Source organism: Rhyacophila brunnea, unplaced genomic scaffold, assembly GCF_057557595.1.
Source record: "Rhyacophila brunnea isolate RB1 unplaced genomic scaffold, BYU_Rbru_1.0 scaffold_6, whole genome shotgun sequence".
In the NCBI taxonomy this organism is placed as follows: domain Eukaryota; kingdom Metazoa; phylum Arthropoda; class Insecta; order Trichoptera; family Rhyacophilidae; genus Rhyacophila; species Rhyacophila brunnea.
The window spans coordinates 803,025-826,566 of NW_028233276.1; the positions used below are offsets into that span (position 1 = coordinate 803,025).

The 23,542-nt window shown below is 33.4% G+C and overlaps 1 protein-coding gene across 3 annotated transcripts in view; it reads right to left on the reverse strand.

The window, feature by feature from the left end:
* LOC147065069 (scavenger receptor class B member 1-like) overlaps positions 1-23,542 on the reverse strand; it is a 180,006-nt gene that overhangs the window by 23,019 nt on the left and 133,445 nt on the right. The gene's annotated exons all lie outside the window — the stretch shown is intronic.

A 23,542-nucleotide genomic window follows, 5' to 3' on the forward strand; every position in this document is an offset into this window, starting at 1 on the left:
TATATATAAATGTGTATGCTAGAAAAAAATTTAAGGCTATCCGATATATAGAACATGCACATAAAGCACAAAAAATAGCATTATGCTTGATTTTATAGGGCATGTCAAAGTTTCAAATAGCAATTACTCCACAACAAACTTTTGACAGTAACCCCGCGAATTATTCAGATGCAGAGTAGAGGTTATATTAGTAGACCTCTTCACGACAAATGATTTTGTTATCTATTTGCTTAATCCTCTGAGTGCTTACTATTAGTCAATAATAGTATTGATCTTCTTCTTATTGTGCCATCCCCTAGCGGAGGTCGGCCACCATCAAGGCGATCTTATATTTGTCGTCTGCTACCCGGAACAGTTCGGTGGAGCTGCACTCGTACCAATCACGGAGGTTCTTAAGCCACGAAATGCGGCGCCGTCCTCTGCTACGCTTCCCATTGATCTTTCCTTGAATGACAAGTTGGGGAATGCTGTATTTTTGTCCTCTCATAATGTGGCCGAGGTATTGTAGTTTTGACACGAGCAGAAACGCCGACCTTCAGTTAGTGTTTGTGGCAGAGTATGGTTTAACGACATAATGACATGACCCGGCTCACGGCTAGCTCAATAATGCTACCGGGCCGTCACTGAGGAGACTAGTGATGAACTAGGAGAGGTGGATCTCCTTTGTAGTATCACAACTTTTGAATTCCCGAATAAAACTCTCAGCTGGTGTGGTGCCGAATTTATCCAGGTACCAGAGTTCACGGTCACACAATAAGGTTAACTGTCATTGTTCCCGTAATTAAATCTCATTAAAGTATCAGTAAACTATTTATTTGTTCACTATAGGATCTCTGTGAAATCTTTCACAAATTCCCAAAAAGTCACACCTAATTCAGAGAATGTATACGCAGATATTCTTTGGATATTTTTAATTCATGAAATATTTTCCCATAAGAAAGAAAATATAATTTATTCTTTGGTCACACAGTATTAGGTTTATAAAAAGAATAGAATTTATTTTATTGTTGTTTATAAAGTTTATTTATGTTCACAGCATGTTTACAAATATTTATTTGTGTTTACAAACTTGTTTACAAAAGGTTTGCTTAATGTTTACAAATTTATTTACTAAAATTTGTTTTTATGTTTACAAATTTATTTATCAAAACTTGTTTTATAATTATGTTTACTTAATAAAGTTTCAAAAATTTATTTTATAATCCCGAAAAGATTTGTAAAATTTATTATTACAGACTGAGTTTATTAATTTGTTTTTATAAAACAAATCCGATCGCGTAATTTATCCCGATTACGTCACCTCGTATGATGAGTAATGAAAAATAAAATTACTCCGCGAGCGCGTCACTATCGACAGATACGTGGTATTCGTGCTACGTTCTAGCGGCCGACGTCACTACCGACAGATACGTGTTATTCGCGCTACGTTTTGCCCGCCGAAGGGGACTTACTGGTACGTATGAATCGCGAATGTACTGAGAACCATGTCTCACAACTTTGCAGTGAGGACTGCTGCTTGCTGAAGATCGCTGGTGAAGAGTGTGAAACTAATGATTTTACGGGAAAAGTGGTCGCCTTTTATACCCTTCGGATAGAGGTTTAACAGGAAACAGTCCGTAAGGGATAGCAGATGTATATCTTTCTCTCACGGGATAAATTTACGTATATCTCCCGTTCCTGGCAACTTTCTAATAGAGATATCTTCTAATTTAGTCGGGTTAAATTTACTCTACTTTATTTTCGCAAAATTAAGACTTAATAGGGGTGTTTCAAGTACCCTCTAGAACATGTCCCTTAAATGCGCAGTTAGGATGACGTAAGCAAAATAGTTGATTTTATATGATTTTTTGTGTTCAAACGAAGGGGAAAGTTTCTAGCTTTCCATCGAGGTATCGGAATAAGTATTCGGGTACTAAATAAGGGAATGGCAGTCTTTAAATTTAAAATGTCAAAACGAAAGGTTGACACCCATGTACTAGTCCTTTCCACTACTCTTGGCCTTTTTAGGCCAATAGAATTTTACTAAGTTTTAATAAAACTGTTTGGAGCCGCAGAAACTTTCTCATTCGATATTTACCTTTCGGACGAACATTATTACGTGAAAATACTATAATATTATACTTAACATTTCCACTTAAGTATATAAATGCTTAATTCTAACAAGATGTTATACATGAGCAGTTACTAACTTATTTAATCTTGTATGGTAGCTTTTATGTAGTAATTTGAATGCAACCTTGAATCTATTTTTGTCTCGCGACGTGAACCAGCTGGTCGGTACTTTTGACTGAAATAGATTTTCTTTAAAGTTTAAGGTTGAGCGATAATTCGTATTTTTAGTTGTGATTTTTGATTCTTTTATTACTTAGGATGCGATTAAGATTTGTTATTGTTTATGAATAGAAACCCATCTATACCAGAATCTTAAGTTTTTCCAATTGTTACTTTTACAATATTCATTATAGTCAGCAAGTTATAGCATTAACAAAATCTATAATTATAATTACGCGTCTATAAGTATAGGTACGCGTTTACAGTATTTTTATAACGGTAGTTAGCTTTTATCTTGTATTGATAAAATTATTATTAAAATTCTTTATTTATAATTATACAGTATATAAATTTATAAATATTCAATTTTCTTTTTCAATTCTCATACATTTCCATTATTGCTATAAAAGTTATTGAAGCATGTACTTGCTAAATTTTACGTAAACAATCTCTTCCATAACTTATTTTCTAAGTTTAATGGAGATTTCCCGGAAATTATTTCCAAATTAGATCGCGCCGAATCTACGCGACGTGTCATTTCGAGGCCTGTGGTCACAGCGCTCCAATTACACTTTAGCAGTCTCGATTTTTGGAGGCGAAATTTTTTACGTAAAATTTTATTACATTTACAAAGAAAAGGTTAACAACATACATTTTACTTCCTATTACTAAACGATTACGTTACTGGTTACCTGTTCAAGGTCTCTTTCGACCATTTCTTCTCTGCTTCTTCCATAATTTAGAACCATGGGACTTATATATCCTGTCTGAACCGTGTCGTGAGGTTGTCGCAAGGCTATTGAGAAGTAGAATTGACTACAAGGCTAGATTTGTATAGTTATGTCGTTAAACCATACTCTGCCACAAACACTAACTGAAGGTCGGCGTTTCTGCTCGTGTCAATAACTATACAAATCTAGCCTTGTAGTCAATTCTACTTCTCAATAGCCTTGCGACAACCTCACGACACGGTTCAGACAGGATATATAAGTCCCATGGTTCTAAATTATGGAAGAAGCAGAGAAGAAATGGTCGAAAGAGACCTTGAACAGGTAACCAGTAACGTAATCGTTTAGTAATAGGAAGTAAAATGTATGTTGTTAACCTTTTCTTTGTAAATGTAATAAAATTTTACGTAAAAAAATTTCGCCTCCGAAAATCGAGACTGCTAAAGTGTAATTAGAGCGCTGTGACCACAGGCCTCGAAATGACACGTCACGTAGATTCGGCGCGATCTAATTTGGAAATAATTTCCGGGAAATCTCCATTAAACTTAGAAAATAAGTTATGGAAGAGATTGTTTACGTAAAATTTAGCAAGTACATGCTTCAATAACTTTTATAGCAATAATGGAAATGTATGAAAATTGAAAAAGAAAATTGAATATTTATAAATTTAGACGACGAGAGAAGACCTCCAAAGCAGAATGCAGGAACTCGCTGAAGTAAGCAACAAAGTAGGTTTGAAAATAAATGTAACAAAGACGAAAGTCATGTTCAACTGCTTTGCAGGCCAAAAAGAGATCCTCATCAATGGCACTCAGCTCGAACAGGTGAAAAGCTACATCTATCTGGGACAACAAGTATCTATAGATGGATGTATATTTGATGAAATTGTTCGCAGAGTAAAGCTAGGCTGGAGTGCTTTTGGCCGCCTGAATAATGTCTTCAAAAGTGACCTTCCACTGTGCCTAAAGCGCAAAGTGTTCAACCAGTGTGTGCTTCCCGTGATGACATATGCGTGTGAAACATGGACCCTAAGTAAAAGAGAGATCCAGAAACTTAGAGTAGCACAACGTGGTATGGAGAGGTGCATGCTGGGCATAACGCGAAAGGACAAAAAGAGGAATGAGTGGATAAGGAAGCAGACAAGGGTTTGCGATGTAATAGAGTTTATTAAAAGCCTTAAATGGAGATGGGCTGGACACATAGCTCGAAGAAGAGACAATCGTTGGACAAATCTAGTCATCCAGTGGTATCCAAGAAGTACAAAACGTCCACAAGGTAGACCTAGAGGCCGCTGGATCGATGAAATGATAAAGTTCTGCGGAAGTACGTGGCAACGCAATGCACAGGACCGAGAGAAGTGGAAGCAACTTGAAGAGGCCTTCATCCAGCAGTGGATAGATTCAGGCTGATGATGATGATGATGATGATACTGTATAATTATGAATAAAGAATTTTAATACTAATTCTATCAATACAAGATAGAAGCTAACTACCGTTATAAAAATACTGTAAACGCGTACCTATATCTATAGGCGCGTAATTATAATTATAGATTTTGTTAATGCTATAACTTGCTGACTATAATGAATATTGTAAAAGTAACAATTGGAAAAACTTAAGATTCTGGTATAGATGGGTTTCTACCCATAAACAATAATAAATCTTAATCGCATCCTAAGTAATAAAAGAATCAAAAATCACAACTAAAAATACGAATTATCGCTCAACCTTGAACTTTAAAGAAAATCTATTTCAGTCAAAAGTACTGACCAGCTGGTTCACGTCGCGAGACAAAAATAGATTCAAGGTTGCATTCAAATTACTACATAAAAGCTACCATACAAGATTAAATAAGTTAGTAACTGCTCATGTATAACATCTTGTTAGAATTAAGCATTTATATACTTAAGTGGAAATGTTAAGTATAATATTATAGTATTTTCACGTAATAATGTTCGTCCGAAAGGTAAATATCGAATGAGAAAGTTTCTGCGGCTCCAAACAGTTTTATTAAAACTTAGTAAAATTCTATTGGCCTAAAAAGGCCAAGAGTGGTGGAAAGGACTAGTACATGGGTGTCAACCTTTCGTTTTGACATTTTAAATTTAAAGACTGCCACTCCCTTATTTAGTACCCGAATACTTATTCCGATACCTCGATGGAAAGCTAGAAACTTTCCTCTTCGTTTGAACACGAAAAATCATATAAAATCAACTATTTTGCTTACGTCATCCTAACTGCGCATTTAAGGGACATGTTCTAGAGGGTGCTTGAAACACCTTTATTGAGTCTTAATTTTGCGAAAATAAAGTAGAGTAAATTTAACCCGACTAAATTAGAAGATATCTCTATTAGAAAGTTGCCAGGAACGGGAGATATACGTAAATTCATCCCGTGAGAGAAAGATATAGATCTGCTATCCCTTACGGACTGTTTCCTGTTAAACATCTATCCGAAGGGTATAAAAGGCGACCACTTTTCCCGTAAAATCATTAGTTTCACACTCTTCACCAGCGATCTTCAGCAAGCAGCAGTCCTCACTGCAAGCTTGTGAGACATGGTTCTCAGTACATTCGCGATTCATACGTACCAGTAAGTCCCCTTCGGCGGGCAAAACGTAGCGCGAATATCTCGTATCTGTCGGTAGTGACGTCGGCCGCTAAAACGTAGCACGAATACCACGTATCTGTCGATAGTGACGCGCTCGCGGAGTAATTTTATTTTTCATTACTCATCATACGAGGTGACGTAATCGGGATAAATTACGCGATCGGATTTGTTTTATAAAAACAAATTAATAAACTCAGTCTGTAATAATAAATTTTACAAATCTTTTCGGGATTATAAAATAAATTTTTGAAACTTTATTAAGTAAACATAATTATAAAACAAGTTTTGGTAAATAAATTTGTAAACATAAAAACAAATTTTAGTAAATAAATTTGTAAACATTAAGCAAACCTTTTGTAAACAAGTTTGTAAACACAAATAAATATTTGTAAACATGCTGTGAACATAAATAAACTTTATAAACAACAATAAAATAAATTCTATTCTTTTTATAAACCTAATACTGTGTGAAAAAAGAATAAATTATATTTTCTTTCTTATGGGAAAATATAATTCATGAATTAAAAATATCCAAAGAATATCTGCGTATACATTCTCTGAATTAGGTGTGACTTTTTGGGAATTTGTGAAAGATTTCACAGAGATCCTATAGTGAACAAATAAATAGTTTACTGATACTTTAATGAGATTTAATTACGGGAACAATGACAGTTAACCTTATTGTGTGACCGTGAACTCTGGTACCTGGATAAATTCGGCACCACACCAGCTGAGAGTTTTATTCGGGAATTCAAAAGTTGTGATACTACAAAGGAGATCCACCTCTCCTAGTTCATCACTAGTCTCCTCAGTGACGGCCCGGTAGCATTATTGAGCTAGCCGTGAGCCGGGTCATGTCAGTTTCTTGGTTTTGATACTACGTAGAACTTCTCGGTCCTTCCCCATTCGATTGAGAACTTCAACATTTGTCACCCGGTCAGTCCAAGGAATTTTGAGGATGCGTCTATACAGCCACATCTCGAAAGCTTCAAGTCTCCGTGACATCTCTTGGTTTAGCGTCCATACTTCCATACCATAGAAAAGAATTGAGAGCACATAACAACGTACCATACGCAGTCTCAGACCTAGGTTAAGATCTCGATTGCTAAGGAGGCGTCTCATTTTGAGAAAGGCGCTTCTTGCGATCTCAATTCTAGTTTTTATTTCCTGAGACAGGTCCCATTTCTCATCGACCCATGTACCTAAATATTTATAATGGGTCACACGTTCGACTGGTTCGCTGTTAATGACAAAATTTGTGTTGGTGTCTGGTGTCGCTGTTTTTGATACTATTAATAGTTTTGTTTTCTTGAGGTTCATTTTTAAACCATAAGAATTACTGACCTCATTAACCTTTTCTACCAGTTGATGTAAACTCTTTAAACTATCAGCAATCAGCACAGTATTATCATTGACGCATATCACAGCATAGTATTGATCATTGACGTATTATTACATTGATAAAGAGTGCGAAAATAAAATTGCACTAAAATTTTATTTTTCCCTAAAGATTGGTCTGCCAGAGTGATCGATTCAAAATTTTATTATTTCTAAATAAGTGGATAAACACAGATAACAGTAACATACAAATTAATTCTACCTGCATTGTAATAAGGGCGAATTTCTTAAGTGCGTTAATTTAAAACCGTCAATATGTTTTTTCATCACCAATGCGTCTGCCTTCACCCTAAATTAGATTAGATTAATACGTATTGTATGTACTTAAACTCTACATACATTGCAATAAGGGTGATTTTTACAAGTTTACGTCAGTTGCATATAACTTTTTCTGGAAAAAATACCCTTTTTTATTTTCAGATATTGTATGGTATGGAACATTGGAAGACATTGGAAGACATTGAAAAACAACATATATTTTTTCCAGTTACTGATTTAAAGAGGTTAGATGGTGCTACATTTGCATTGATCACTAAACATACAAAAATATACCCAGTGTGCTAAACGGGTTACCTTTTTGACAGTTTATAAATCAACATTAATCTAAATTTAATTCACTCTTTCATAAGACAAATCTGATACTATTTTGTTAAAAATACTAAGTTCATAGTTATCAGTGTTATCACTTTATTAACATTTATATATTTATCAATTAAAGCACCATAAATCTTTTTATTACATTTAATCATTATATCTTAATAAAATAAAATAACATACCTCTATTATTTAATTAAAATTATTAATGGCATATTATATTCTTTATAATTTATGACTGTACCTATATTATAACTTGTTATTTAAAATACAAGGACACTCATATATTGAGGTATTAATAGTAGTAATAATAAATAATGCAAGTTATAAAGATAGGAAGCTTAATTTTTAAATGACTAGGTTATGGACACTGAATGATCGAACCATCCGCGAGGTCGATAGTATTAATATAATAATTATCGAAATATTTATTAAAACTTGCACAACTGTTACTATACGACATGTGGTAAATCAATCATATTTCATAATATAGAAATACTTAAATATAATATATACAAGTGGCGAAGATACGGAACATTTGCCTTGATATGTAAAAAAGAATTTCATTACGAGAACCAGTTACAAATAATAACACCGTACAATCACTATCGGATCGAGGAGTGTGGAAGTCTTGGTCACTCAAAAGATGACGGACTTTCAAGGTGGGAACTGAGGGAACGACCAAGAAGAGATAATTACTACACAATGTGATTTTTGAAGTTATAATTCTTAAGGCGTGTTTGGAAAATCAGATCAGAGCGTATTTTTGGCGTGTGACATGTAACACATAATTTGTTATTTCACACAAAAAAACACACTCGATTGAATTCGAACCAACGATTGTTCGGTTATCAGCCGAACGCACAATCATTACGCCACAGAATGATACTGCAATCGTGACGATTATACAGTATAATATTATAATTTAGAATTGTTCCGTTGCCAGGCAGCGAATTTATTATTGTCGGCCATTTTCAATTCCTTACGTAAACAAACTATTAAACGCCACAGTGGCAGTTAATACTTAAAAAATAAAAACAACCATAAATAATTATATAATTTAGTAATATAAGTTAAAGTGTATAGAAATAAACCAACGGCGTTCCAATAAGCCGTCCTTTTTCTTGAGTGTGTAATTTACAAGATAATTAAGAGCTAGTCAAAGATTCTAGTTTATCACAAGTTTTGTGTTTGTTTTGTTACGCCAAAGAAGTATAACTTCTAATGCGCGTACATAAGTACGCACACCGCTTTTTTTAAAGATGTCGAAATAAGCCTTCTTCAGATGAAGCTTTAATGTATAAAATTGAAGCAAAAAAAAAAGGAATGGTCTACTGATTAAGTTAGTTACATATAGCATCGCATTGTATGTTAATTTGCAGATAAACTCATACTACTGTTATGAGATTAATATACAAATTTGTAAGGCGTATAAAATGACAAACAGTAATACTATACTTCGACATTATTATTTAGTTAAAAAAATTCGTATAATTTGTCTAAAACTTTAGACAACTACACACGAGTAAGTAATCTCAGTGAAAAAAAAATTGCACCGTTTAGTGATGGGGAACACATAGAAGAAATGTGGTTAAAATAATGTTCGTACTATCTTTTTGTAAATTTTGAAAACAAGAAAAAAATATTCGAAGAATAAAAGATATGCCTTCGGCTATAAATACGATGAAATAATATAAAATCTCAAGAAATTAATTGTAATATTCAAACCTTTTCAATAGAATTCTTAACTTATTTTCATCATGAAAAACTGCTTGAAACGTCACACACTTGATAGTCGAAAAATAATATTTGGGAAATTTTGTAACTACAACGTAGAAAGGCTCGTCTAAGATCATACATTAAAAAGGCAAACTTGAATTTTGTCAGAAGCGGGATTCAAACCTAAGACCTGCTGGCAAATGAACATTATGGTACACAACCGCGGTGATTGCAAAAAATCATATTACTATTACAACGTTTTTATTAGGTCGTATTCTTATTTGTCCGGTGGTTGTTTATCCAGTACAAATCTTGCAATCGATTTTTAACTAACTTTCCGACTAGCTAGACATTTGAAACTTTTAGAATATACCAGAACACGATGCCAATGCATTATTTTAACACTTTTAGCCATCTTTAAGTAGAATTGAATTCATTTTCAGTTAATTCTGTTTTGTATAAAAAGTTATTACGGAAGAAATCCGTTAAAAGTAAAACACTATTATTGGTTGCTAGGTGTCTGGGGTCCTAACAACTAAATTATTAGTGTACACGTGCGTTACTATGGAAATCAATATGAAATGTCAAAATGACATTTCAGTATTCTATAATTATTCAGTATTTCTATAAAGTACATTTTTTTGATCGTTTAAGCTAGTCAAGTCAAGTTTATATGATTCAACTGAAAATTTGAAAACGTTGTAGGTATATAAAAAGTTATTTTTATCTTGTAGTTATTATAACATATCACGAGGTACTATGTGGACATGAACCCACCTATATTTTGATTGTTAATATATTATTACAAAAAAAGTGCGTACACATAAATTAATATCGAAACACATAGCCCTGGGTCATTCATTCATAGACTTAATACTACAGCTAACGCATAAAAAGTAGATAGTCTTGTAATTCATTCTTAAGGGGGTCAGTAACTTGAGAATAATCGACATTTGTCCCCCAAATCCAATAGATTATTTAAATATTATAATGTACCTATACACAAATAATTGCATGACTTTGAAATTATTTTGGCATTGAGAAAGTCTCTCTTTGTAAAAATATTTGCTTTTAATTTGACAATGTAAATAATTTAACCACTATTGTAAGATTCTATCACAACTGTCTACTTGTTGTCAATAATTAAAAATAAGTTTTAGAGAAAATAACCTGTCAGTGTAAGGCAGTGTGGTTTTCAAACATTATGTTACTACGCACCCCTTTAAAAAATCTAATCTTGGCGCCACACCCCTTTTATTTCGTAAAATTTTAAATGGTAAAAAATATATTAGTACAAAAAATGTAATTGACAGAATAATAATAAGGTTTAAAAAATATAAATTATATACATTTTTATAATAGTTTTTTTTAATGGAATGGGTGTGCTTGTTCATTATCATAACGTTTATCAAATCCAGCGTATCTATTCTATATATACGGCTACTATCGACCGCTATCGGCGGCTATCGAGAGTAGTTTATCATATTTATGTATTTGGATATTATAATTGGTTACGTTGGTCGAATCACGTAGTAGAGGGGGCTGTATCCACATAACAACCGGCACCTTTTGGTCCATACATTGCACAAACCAATACCGAATGATTGTTTTGTATCGTGCATTGAACAACTGTAACTGCACTAAAAAATCAATTTCGCCAAAAATGGAAATTCACAAAACCAATTCTAGGGCGACGATTAGTAAATGAACTCCCCAAATACATTTTCAGTGACGTGATATGTATTTTATTTTCTGTATAAAATTGTGTGTGTGTTTTTTTTTAAATATATTTTATTCTTCTCTTTTTTGAGGGTAATATTTGTCATAATGTAAATCTCACGTTTTTAACGTCTTGAATTAAGATTTGTTATGTCCACAATGTTTTGTTTTCTTAAATAAATAAATAAATATTGGAGGAATTCATTCATCCCCATTTTTCTCAGACTCAAGGCATTTTTGAACAGTTAGTTGAGGCTAATAAGAACGATGTAAGATGGTATATTAGTTATACCATGGTTTGTATTTTATAATACACGACTATGAAGAAAATACTCATTTCAACACCTGATAAGATTTATAGCTATTTTTAATAACACGCAATATATAATATACGTTATTAATTACCTATCTACATTAGTGTAGTTAATATTAACTAAGGTGTATCGCAAGAAAGCATACGAAATTGGAATCAAGGACGCCAGATCGTAACTAAGTTGTATCACTAACATTTTACCAAATACTAAGTGTCTTCTACCACATTTTAGTATGGAAAAATCGTATAGCCTCGCCCAGCACTTGGGTAATAGTTATATGTTATGTTTTCAACTTCAAAATTTATTATTAACTGGTGTGATACCTCAGTGATGAAGGAACATACTCGTTTCCATAACAGGAGGTTACCGGTTTGACAGAGACGTGGTGCAATAATTATTACGTGTATTAACGACGCTTAAACCTCGAGGAGCCAAACCTTATAACTTATAACGCAAAAAAGTGAAAAGTATTATATTCGTTTCAATGAATTAAACCATTGCCGACTCAAGTAGAAAGCCGATACATTCACAACGACTGGTCCTAATTTTTCCGCCCCTCCCGTTGTTATCTATGGATGACCTGTCATTGTTATATAGAGTGCTCATACTGACGCGTTTATCGTGTTCACACAGGGAATAGTTTGATTTGGATAGATGAGTTACACGATGAATAATACACCAGCATTAACACACCTTTTACAAAATGTAATGGATAGATCAATGCTACATATTTTTTGAAAATCGATATTACCACCGGTTTTTGTGTGAAGGACTAGTCTAACTTTGACAGTTGATGAGTAACAGGAATGTATATTATTTATAAATAACACTGATAATTCAATTTAAAACGAGAAAGGGCGAATCGATATGTCAAGCAATCTGCGATCTGATTTTGACAGCTGAACAGTGGACCACTCGTTGCTTGTGCAAAAATATATGCGCAGGCTTAATTAATCTAAAGATGGCGTTGATTAAACTTATTTGTATGCTACATCATGATCTTCGGCTTTTAAGTAAACGCCGAAACAAATTTGAAATACTTGATAAAATATCTCATTTTCTATTTTATTTTTCTCAATATTTAAGGCCACGAATAATATGGTAATATGGTGATTACGGATTTTGAATTGAATACAAAATAATGATGTTTGCAAGTAAAAAAATGTTAATAATTTTTTGTTGTAAACATCAGATGTTAGGTAAAATTAAGTTAGTATCATCTACCTTAATTAATTATAAAGCTAATCGTCTTATTAGGTAAGCGTAGTTATGTGAAATAATTGGCATGCATCAGATGGATCCTGTGGTGAAGGGTAGAGGCAGGCTGTTAAGATCCGCCATAAGTAGCGCACATTAAACTTTGTTAGTCATACGTATTTGTTTTTATTGAACTAAGACTACAATTTACGGATCGCGTTAATTAGTTTAAAAAAAATCAATTAAGCCCTGCCTAAACCAAACCAATAATAGTTTTAGTATACTTTAACCAATACGATACATTTGTGAACACATTTTCATTCATAATTATTTGTTTTCGTTGGATTAAGAATACATATTACACAAATTGTTGGTTCGTTTTTTTAAATTCATTACGTATTGTCTAAGTAATAGATACAAAATATTATTCTATATATAAAATATCTAAATTTATGCATAATTTAATTGCATAATTTTAGATATTTTATAGATAGACGAGTATTTTTTGACTATTATCTATTATGGCTTGGCTTTGCAGGGTTATATTGGTTTCTTAAAATTAACTAACACCATCCGTAAATTGTAGTCTTATTTTCATGAAACCAAATACGTAGGTATAACTGACAAAGTTTAGTGTGCACTATTCATTGCGGATCTTAACAGCCTACCTCCACTCTTTGCTACTGGATGGATCAATAACTCAAAGGATAATGACACTCATCCAGATAGTGAAAGTGGTGAATTCGAATCGCACTCGGTACAAAATTTTTCTGATTTTTTTTAAAGTAACAAAATTATGTACCTACTTATTTTCAACTATAAGTATAAGAATTTTTATTTACGGACAATATATACCTAAAATTAGTTTTTTTCGTTTTCGGCACCCACACAGTAATCCAGACCAGACTGGTATTCATAGGTTTCTGTTATCGCATAGAAAAAAAATGGTTAATGGAAATTACCACATACAATTTCGTGGCCCTTTCGACGGAATGCAGTCGCTGTGACCACTAGATGAATAAATTAATTACATAAGAAAGCGGGTGTATTGTGCAATAAAATAACTGTTTATTTTGGACATTTAGTGTGCCAAATGACTTGACAATTCGAGATTGCTGACACAACAAACAGAAATATACAGAGGCGGCTTAGACACTGAAAAATATAAACAACCGAGAATTTCAAAATCGTCAATAACATCAAACGAAACGAAAAAAAATAGATACTTTTATAATAATTATAAATTTTTTTAAACATTTTTTTACGTACAAATAAATATATTAAATAGGTATATAATATTAAAATATAAGGCCAGTGGTCACTTATGGCTGTGAAACTTGGGGCTTAACTCAAAACGAGGAAAACAAATTAGCTGTCTTCGAGCGCAAAATACTCCGCAAAATCATTGGACCCACATTGGAAAATGGGAACTACAGAATAAAAATGAACCACGAGTTGGAAGAGCTGATTGAACAGCAAACAATCATAAGATACTGTAAGTCCCAAAGACTACGATGGGCGGGACATGTTGAGAGAATGCCTGAAGTTAGAGCGCCAAGGATCATGACGAAGTGGCTACCCCAACGGAAGAGACCCAGAGGCCGTCCAAGAAGGAGATGGGCTGACGCCGTAGAAGTGAACTGGCTTCATATAGGAAGACCCGATAACTGGAGAAGTGTGGCGAGAGACCGGAGTGAGTGGAGGTCGGTTGTGGAGGAGGCCAAATCCCACCCCGGGATGTAGCGCCGTGGAAGAGGAAGATATAATATTAAAAAATGAGCTGTGGCTGTATCAGCATACTATTAAAATATCCTGGGCTGGTCACGTGTTTAGACAAGTCAATAAGAGAACTTATAGCTACTATCGAGAGCAGAAAAGCTCACAACTCAATCATAATATTCTCCGCAATGAGAAATGTGATTTCAGAACTGTACTTATAAGGAGATTTTCCTGTCTATGCAACATCCGTAAATGGATCAATGTTCAAGGCATTGGGGATTTGATACGATAGGCACAGGATGCGGATGTGCACTTTAAATTATTTGACAACCTTCGATAGAAGATGGCGCCAAAAGAAGAAAATATCTGCATTGAAAACATTTATTTTAGGGTAATATATTATTATATTATATTTCACATATTTCTTTTTTCTCTATTTTTTCTACCTTCCATAGTAGAGTGACGTTCATTCAAAGCTTTTCAGTTAGCGGAAGCCTATGTATTAATTCGGCCCTGGTGGCGATACACACAGTTAATCGACAAGAGAGTTATTAGTGATTTCAGGCAACAGGTGAATGCGCGGGCGATGACTCCTCAGATGCGGTACTTGCATGTTATTATTTCATTCATAGTTATCAGTTATCACCACTTGCAGTTAAAAACTGAGAATCGATCAAATGAGAATGGTTTTTATTTTTATGATATAAATACATACATAATCTACAACCCTTTAAAATAAAACCTACCTAGAATTTGATTTACGGTTATTTTGTATTTCACAATAAAACTACCATTGAATAAGATTGTACATACAGAACAGATTAATAAATATAATTCAGATAGGCTATACCCCAATACACTACATTTTGAAGCAGGGTGTTGAATGTATGAAAAGTTAATGGGTACTACAGACGGAGGGTGGAGGTAGGCTGTGGAGATTCGAAATAAATAGTGCATACAAAATTTTGTCAGAGTTTGAACTAAGAATACAAATTGCAGACGGTATCGGTTAGTTTTTAAAATTAAATTAAACCTTACCTGGACCGAACCATAATAAAGGTAGGCCACAGAACAGATTGATAAATAAAATTCCGGTAAGCTATACCCGAATATTATACATTTTTACGCAGGGTTTTGAGTGTGTGTGTGTTCTACGAAAATGAAACACACATTATAGACGTGCACTAGTATGTGTCATGGCCCCCACATCCTGAAGCGGGCCCCCAGGCCAGGATCGTTGGCGGCCCCCCTACATATCGTAAGGGTTAAAAGTAGTGTGATGCTCCACAGAAGCGTTTTCCAAATGGTGTATCAGGTAAAATTAATAGTATGCAGTATATTTTTAGCACTTTTTTTATATTTTTGAATAATCCACTTGAATTATGGATTATTTGAATATCAACACACAATAATCAAAATTTGTATCACATAACCACATGTTTTAAAATGTTAACATTTTTAAGACTTTTTTACCATTGGAGCAAATTTATGATGTGTGTTTATCTCACTATTATGTCGACTCGTCACGCCGGGCCCCCAGGCTAGAGCCCTGTCGCCCCCCCCCCCTTGTGGGGGCCATGGTGTGTGTTGTAACCTTTAAATATACCGATATCGAATGAGCATCAGTACATAAACCGAGAACAGTTGTCAGAACGAAGGACAAGCTTAGAATGACGTATTCTTAATCCCATCTTCTTACACACTCGAGATCGGTCGCCTGTTACTCCACACCCGTTAGGTATTTCAGTTCCCTTATTACTGTCTCGTTATGTAATAATGTAGGTACATTTATAATTTTGGTTAAAAACCAAACCAAACTAGTTAACTAGTTGATAAATTCGAAAGTAGATATTCGTTATTGTGTAGATGGGCGGATTCAACTCTATGGTCAAGGAATGACCTCTTAAATACGTTATTACCAGCATTAAGAATATTACTCAATCATTTTATTGTCTACACGTAGGCATTTTTTTTTCCATAAATTAATGTGAATTTTATTTTATTAATATTATATTATATTTTAATCATGCACCATAACTTAGGCAAACTCATTTTTTTATAAATACACTATAAACATAGCAGTAATAAATATTCATTCTCTTGGACCAAGAACTGCCTGTGAAGAAAATTTTAAGCCCTATTTTTCCAAAAACATATTTTTAAGATACACAACATTACAAAGAAGTTATATTTATAATTGATTAATATTTGTTCCATTCAATTAATCAATACGAATTTGTTTATGCGACTGCGGTTTAACCTTTTAACATATTTAGGCTATATTTAAACCTAACTTGCCTTGTGGTACAATCTCAATGATTCCGTCAACTTGACCGACCCTACCTTACCCCACAGCAGTGACGAAGGGTTGAGGTAAGCTGCTAAGTTCCGCCTTTAATAGTGAACACTAAACTTTGTCAGTCATACGTATTTGTTTTCATTGAAATGAGACTACAATTTGCAGACAGTTTTTAAAATTCAATTAAACCCTGCGAAAACCATACCATAGATAATATTAAAAAAATACTCGTCTATCTATAAAATATCTACAATTATGCAATTAAATAATACATAACTTTGGATATTTTATAGATAGAATAATAATTTTTGTCTATTATAGTTTGGTTTAGGCAAGGCTTGATGAATTAAAAAAAATGAATGAACAATATGTCTAATATGGTATTATTTATCCAACGGAAACAAAAAAGTATGAATGAAAAAGTGTGCACAATTTTGTCGCATCGTTTAAAATATACACAAAACTACTATGGTTTGGTTTAGGTAGGATTTAATTGATTTTTAAAGACTAACCACACCATCTGTAAATAATTGTAGTATTAGTTCAATAAAAACAAATACGTATGTCTAACAAAGTTTAATGTGTACTATTTATGGCCCACGGTGGCCACGCGGCTTATGCGTTGGACTATAACGCCGTGGATCCCAGGTTCGAATCCTGAGTCTGGCAAGTACACATATTGTTCTTCAATTTGTGGGTGCCAGGGTATGGATCTAATAGGTAGAGCAAGTGGCTGACATCCATGTGAAAGTGAATTTGAATACTTAAGGTAAAAGAAGAAGAAGAATTTATTGCGTATCTTAACAGCCTACCTCCACCCTTTGCTACTGCGTCAGATGGTAAAGTATGTATACAAGTGGCATCATTATTGTAAATACAGCGTGCAGATGCTACGAAAGTTGAAGCCCGAGCTCCTAAAAGCGATTCCTGTGCAATTATAATAGTAATATTTTTTTTTAACTTTTCTCTCCGTTTTTATAGTGGAAATATGTATAATATAAAATACTATTTCATTAGGTTTACTGTAATAAAAAACTTTGAAAAATCAAGATTTTTACAATGATTTATGCTAATTTATAATAAAAAAATATCCACGACATACTTTTAGGACTATTGATTGACAGCTAGTGGGCCTCGCTCCATGCCCTGGTGTAGGACACCATAAACGTTTATAATTACTTGTAAAAATGTGGTTATTTGATGGGTTGAATGGACTGTAGATCCTTGACCGTAATTAGATGATGATTTTCACAATTGCACATGTCACTTAAATAAGTACACCGGCAAAAAATAAATTACTGTCTATCATCTTTGTATGCACATTACTAAGGTACTGTAATAGGTACAGTTAATACATATCCATTAAGTATGTGGACCCGCATGATGCAGTCGGAAAATTGAGCAACAAACATTGACTCATTCGTTTTATTAATTTTTGTTTTATTATATTGTAAATGTCTTACGGTAAATATTTGGTATTATATAAACCAGTGGTTAAGGATGGAGGGAAGCTGTTAAGATCCGCCAATCATTTTCACACTTAACTTTGTCAGTCATACGTATTTATTTTCATTGAAATAAGACTACAATTTACAGATGGTGTTGGTCAATTTTTAAAATTCAATTAAACCCAGCGAAAACCAAGCCGTAATAGATAATAGTCAAAAAATACTCGTTATGCAATAAAATTATGCAATTAAATCATAACTTCCACATGTAATCGCCGCGTGTCACTTATTGCGCGCAGTCGAGATACATCTGACCTCATTAAGCTGTCCACGTGCACTAGCAGAATATTGCGGCGAGACACGCGTCATTTGGACAAGCTCGAGTCATTTTCCAGGGACAGCATTATACTATTGATCCAATGCTCGATTTTTGGGGTTGAACAACAACGCAACAAATGGTCCATGTGATACGAACTTTAATTCCTCCATATTTTCGTAATATTTTCATTAAGGCTATACCTCAGCTGAGGCAAGTGGCTAGGCGATGCGCGGATTGCAGGTCGCGGGTGCAAATGACGCATGCTGACCGAAATATAATTTGTCATATAAATCCAACATGTGTCCATTTAATGTTCTGTTTATTGTTCTATTAGTAACAATAATATAATATTCATTGACGTGTTTTCTTTTTAAAGTAAATGGGTAACGTTTTTAGTCATCTTTACACGATTTAAGAAATAATACCCCCGTCGCCATCACGAAACAAAATGACGTATTGACACCTCGACGTTCGCTCTCAGACGGCCAGCGAGTCCAAAATTTCGTCGCGCCTATAGTTGAAAATTATTTGCCGTTTCACTAAAGTATCGCCTTAAGCACTCGCCGCCATTATCAATTACATCGACCGAGTAAATTGGTATTGCAATAATAACGCAGCGATTCATTTTCATCACCATTTTTAATTTAAAACCACAAAACAATTACGATACGTGAGTAATACCTTTATAAAGTGTGTAATACTTTTATTGCCAATTATGAATAATTTAATTTTAGATACATTAGACATTTTGACCTTACTATGCCACCATAAACGTTTCTATAAATATCAAGATAATATAATATAAAATATGTTTCATCCAAAACCAGTACTAAGATAACATTTGCATGACATTGAGTGTAAATACATTGCTAATATAAAAAAACATATACAGCAACAACAAAATATTTAACCTGGCCATTATAAAATTTCCTCAGACATACTGGCACCGTCAAAAATTTATTTATTTACCTTGACAGTAAAGTGATCGTTATAATATGACTCACAAAGGAGTTTATGTTAATAATAATTATGGGCCGGCCTACATATTGAATGGTACTGTTTTTATGTTACAATTATGATTTTTTTCACCAATTTATGGTTTAATATTATCGCACTAGCCTCACCAGGCAGCGGGGGAAGCCGCGCCGCGAACTTTTGACTTGCTTGATTTTCAATTATGCATTTTTTTCACCAATTTCTATTTTTTTTACAACTTTTGGAATGACAAATAAAATCAATGACATACAATACTATAGATTATATAATAATATGATGCTTTTCAAGTTGATAAACGGTCAATAATTAAAATCATGATCAATCTAAGTTTTGTAATACATATTCTATTTGAGTCCTTTTTACGATCTGGGTTTCGCCTATTGGCATATTCATGCACTATGAGCACCAGTGACGACGGGTGGAAAGATATAGACTGTGGAGATCAGATAAAAAGAGCATACTTGTCAGGTTTACTTATGGTAAATAAGAAGATACTACGATATTACTACTGATGTATAGGAACACATTGACAACGACAAACTAAATCTATGAAATTTAAATAGCTCACTGACGATATAAAATTGAGCGATGAGTTTAAATTATAAAAATCATTAAATAAAATTATTTTTTATTTAAAAAAACAATCTAAATTTAATTATGCATAATATGTCATTGATTGCCATAGAAATTGTTTTAAAAATTATCTTATTATTAATTATTTTGGACAAAGCTGTAGTCATAGACATACTAATGTTATGCGCAAATGTTTTAGGATTCGCCTTTCGAGCCTTCCGTATTGCATACATTGCAGTAGACAGGGTGGAAGTCCGCGAGGTAAAGTCCATAAAAAATATGACATTCGTCGCACGATAATCCGATACTATAGTTGAAGAGAGATGTCGCTGTGGCATATTTCTTTTAACCTTTGATAGATGGTTCTGTATATATTTATAATACATTTATATATGTACGACAGATGTCGTTGGCAAAATAAATTATTTGAGTAGAATATAAACAAATCATGTTATTATTTAAATACTTACGTTAATATGCAATTAAATAATATATATTTTTAAGAAAGTACGTTTTAAATAATTGCCCAGTATGGAGTCTTCGACACTGAATTGCACACACTCACCAACAGTAAGTGCAGATTGTCACTAAGTAAATATCAGGTTACATAACAAATTAATAAACCTATAATAACAGACAATAATTTAATATTTTTAGGTGTATCAGCACCCAAAGTGGTAACAAACTCTCCACTGCCGAATAATGATCTTTGGCACCTAGTCAGATGGAACCTTGTATTATGAACTTAAGTGTGAAGTTAAATACAATCTCGTTTTCAATGCAGAGTAACAAGGTTCCAAGTAGGGTTGAAACCTTATTTGTTGGAACTTTGTGCAATCTTTATCTCCGTATTTAAAAGCTAGATGGCATTGGTATGTAAAAACGAAATAAAGTATACTTACTGTATTTGGAAACTTTTCTACTAAAAAAGTACATTTTTGGATGGAACCTTGTTATTCTCAGGGGTCGGAATGAAGCTGTGAGTCGCAGACCAGAACCCCTGCGTCTGGCAAATTCACATTTTTTTCAGTACCCTACTTATATACCTATCTATTCGAATCCAAACAGGATTCGGATAAGGGTTCAGAGCAAATAGCTAACAACTATTTCTCGTAAAATGAACTATTATAAAACCTCTTTAGGGGGCGGTTAAGATCCACACCTGATTTAGGGCAAATTATAAAAAAAGGTGCGTCAAATAGCATGGCGTGTTGTTGCGTGTAATGTATTTTAATGCAAAATATTATTACCTAATTATTTTTTTATATAAAACAAGGTTAGATAAAAAAATATCATACGATGATTAATAAAATATACGTGGTTCTATTTTGACATATTGATGAATAAACGTCACGTTATTACTATTTTAAAATTAACCTGTTTGCCAATTTTCTCACCTTGCCAAAAAAAAATTGTGTCGAATCACATGTTTGGGAGAAAGCAAGGATACAAAATGGCGTTACGTATAATTAATTATTTCACCGGAAATGCCGATCGATGCGTAGGTGTTCAGAAAAGCAATAAAAAGTCCTTGCATATGATTTTCATACAGAATTGAAATTTGTTATATTAGTAATAAATAATCTAGAAGATAGCTTGTGACCTAATACGAAGTCGTAATCATGTTCAAGGATTACCGTTGAACTTGGTGTAAAATATATGCAGAGTAATGCCCCCAAACTTGTTGCATCTTTTCGGACGTAGGTATATTATTTAGGTATAAGAGATATTTTTTCTGTTCAAATTAAGGATTGCAATACAGAAAAGTTTATTTAATTAAAAATATCGGAATCATCAGGTACAAGAATCTTGGGATTGGAGAAATCATCCAGAATCTTGTCATTTTTTTACGTTTTACGTGTTTGTACCGTCTACGTAATGTAAATTAACAAAAAAATCATTAACTAGTATTGCCATTTTTCATTGACATTTGGTAAGTAAAAAGTTTGGTGCGAAATACCTCAGAAACATACATATTAGAAAAAAATATGACGCCGGACAGGACTTGAACTTGCAACCATCGTATTCCGGCCAATATGCTTTATCAATTTAGCAAATCTGCTTCTTACTTAATTACTTACTTACTTAAGATTGCGCTATAGACCATTAAGGTCCATAGCAGACAGCACAATCGTCCTCGAGGAATCTCTGTCCCGAGCTCTCTCTCTCCAGTCGGTCACACTTACCCTATCTACGTTCCTCGTAGGGCTCCTCCGGGGGCGGCCCATGGGTTCCTTCATAAACTTTATGAAGAGCTCTATCTCTAATCCATCGCATTTTCCTTGTTTTAATTGAACGAAGACTATACATTGTAGTGTTGGTTAGTTTTTAAAATTCAAATAAAGCCTGCGTAACCAAGCTATATAATATATATATTATATAAACACTTAATAATATTCGTATATTATGGTTTCGTTTAGGCAGGTTTTAATTGATTTTTACATACACTATCTGTAGTTTTTATTATTATCTGACAAAGAGTACTATTTATGCCGGATCGGCCTATCTCCACCCTTCGTCAATGTTGGACTCAACAGTCAAGTGTAGTCGCGGAGTTTAATCACATTATACCATGGATCGGTAAACTTTTGATACAGAAGGCCCGAAATTTTTAAAGAGCCACAAATTTAGGCTATTCTTTCGAAAAAAAACTCTCCAGAATTGAAGTCGAAAGCTTCTTTTCAGCTTTTCTTTGAAATTATTGAGCGTGGATCAGCCATTTTGCTGTAATTCTGATAATCTTCATTACCAATTTCATTATTATAGCGAAAACATGATTTTTTTATATTGTAATCAAAAAAATTAGGCAGTGTGTGATACATCTTTTATAATTGAAAGAAATACCAATTTTATTTTGACATTAAACATTTCTTAAAAAACAGTCCGCGCGTACTCAAAGAGCCATTATAATATCGACACCCGCCTTTTAGGCTACTGAAAAAATATAGCTATCGACATGTACTTTTCTTCGTTTATAGATATGAAATATTTTTGTAAAAATCAGAGGTAGAAAGAGAACAACCTCATAGATAGTCATTAGAAAAATCTTAGATTTTTTAAAAATTGAATGTAACTTGAACCCACGTCTATTAATCTGGGCGAAGAGTTGTTTCAATTATACTACCAGCTTGCTTATCTTGAATAAAAAATAATGTAAATGAAAGCCAATTTAGTTTTCGTTCATGCAGCGTTCATCTTCATTCACTTTTCCACATTGACAGGTAAGAATGGTTTCTGTAATGAGTTATAGATGTCGCGAAAGTAGAAAGAACATAATATTAAGAACAAAGAATAGCCCAATAACTGGTGAATGAAATCAGTAAAAGATTCAAGCAATATGCTAGCCAACCATGGTTGGTAGCATGAATTAAAAAAACCCGATTTCAAAAATAGAACGCAAAACGTACAGCTGTTTCTCATAAGTCTTCAGTTTATTTGTACGCAATAGGTGAAACAAAATGAATTTATTTCAACCGAACTGTGAAAATAAGAAAATATCACTGATTTTTATAAACATAAAATGACGTTATCATCAATAAATGTGTATCGCAGAGTTTTCCAAATGAGATTCCGCCACGTAAAATTAAGAGTCCCACAAAATAAATATTCTAGGGAACACAAAAATATTAGGAAGTGGG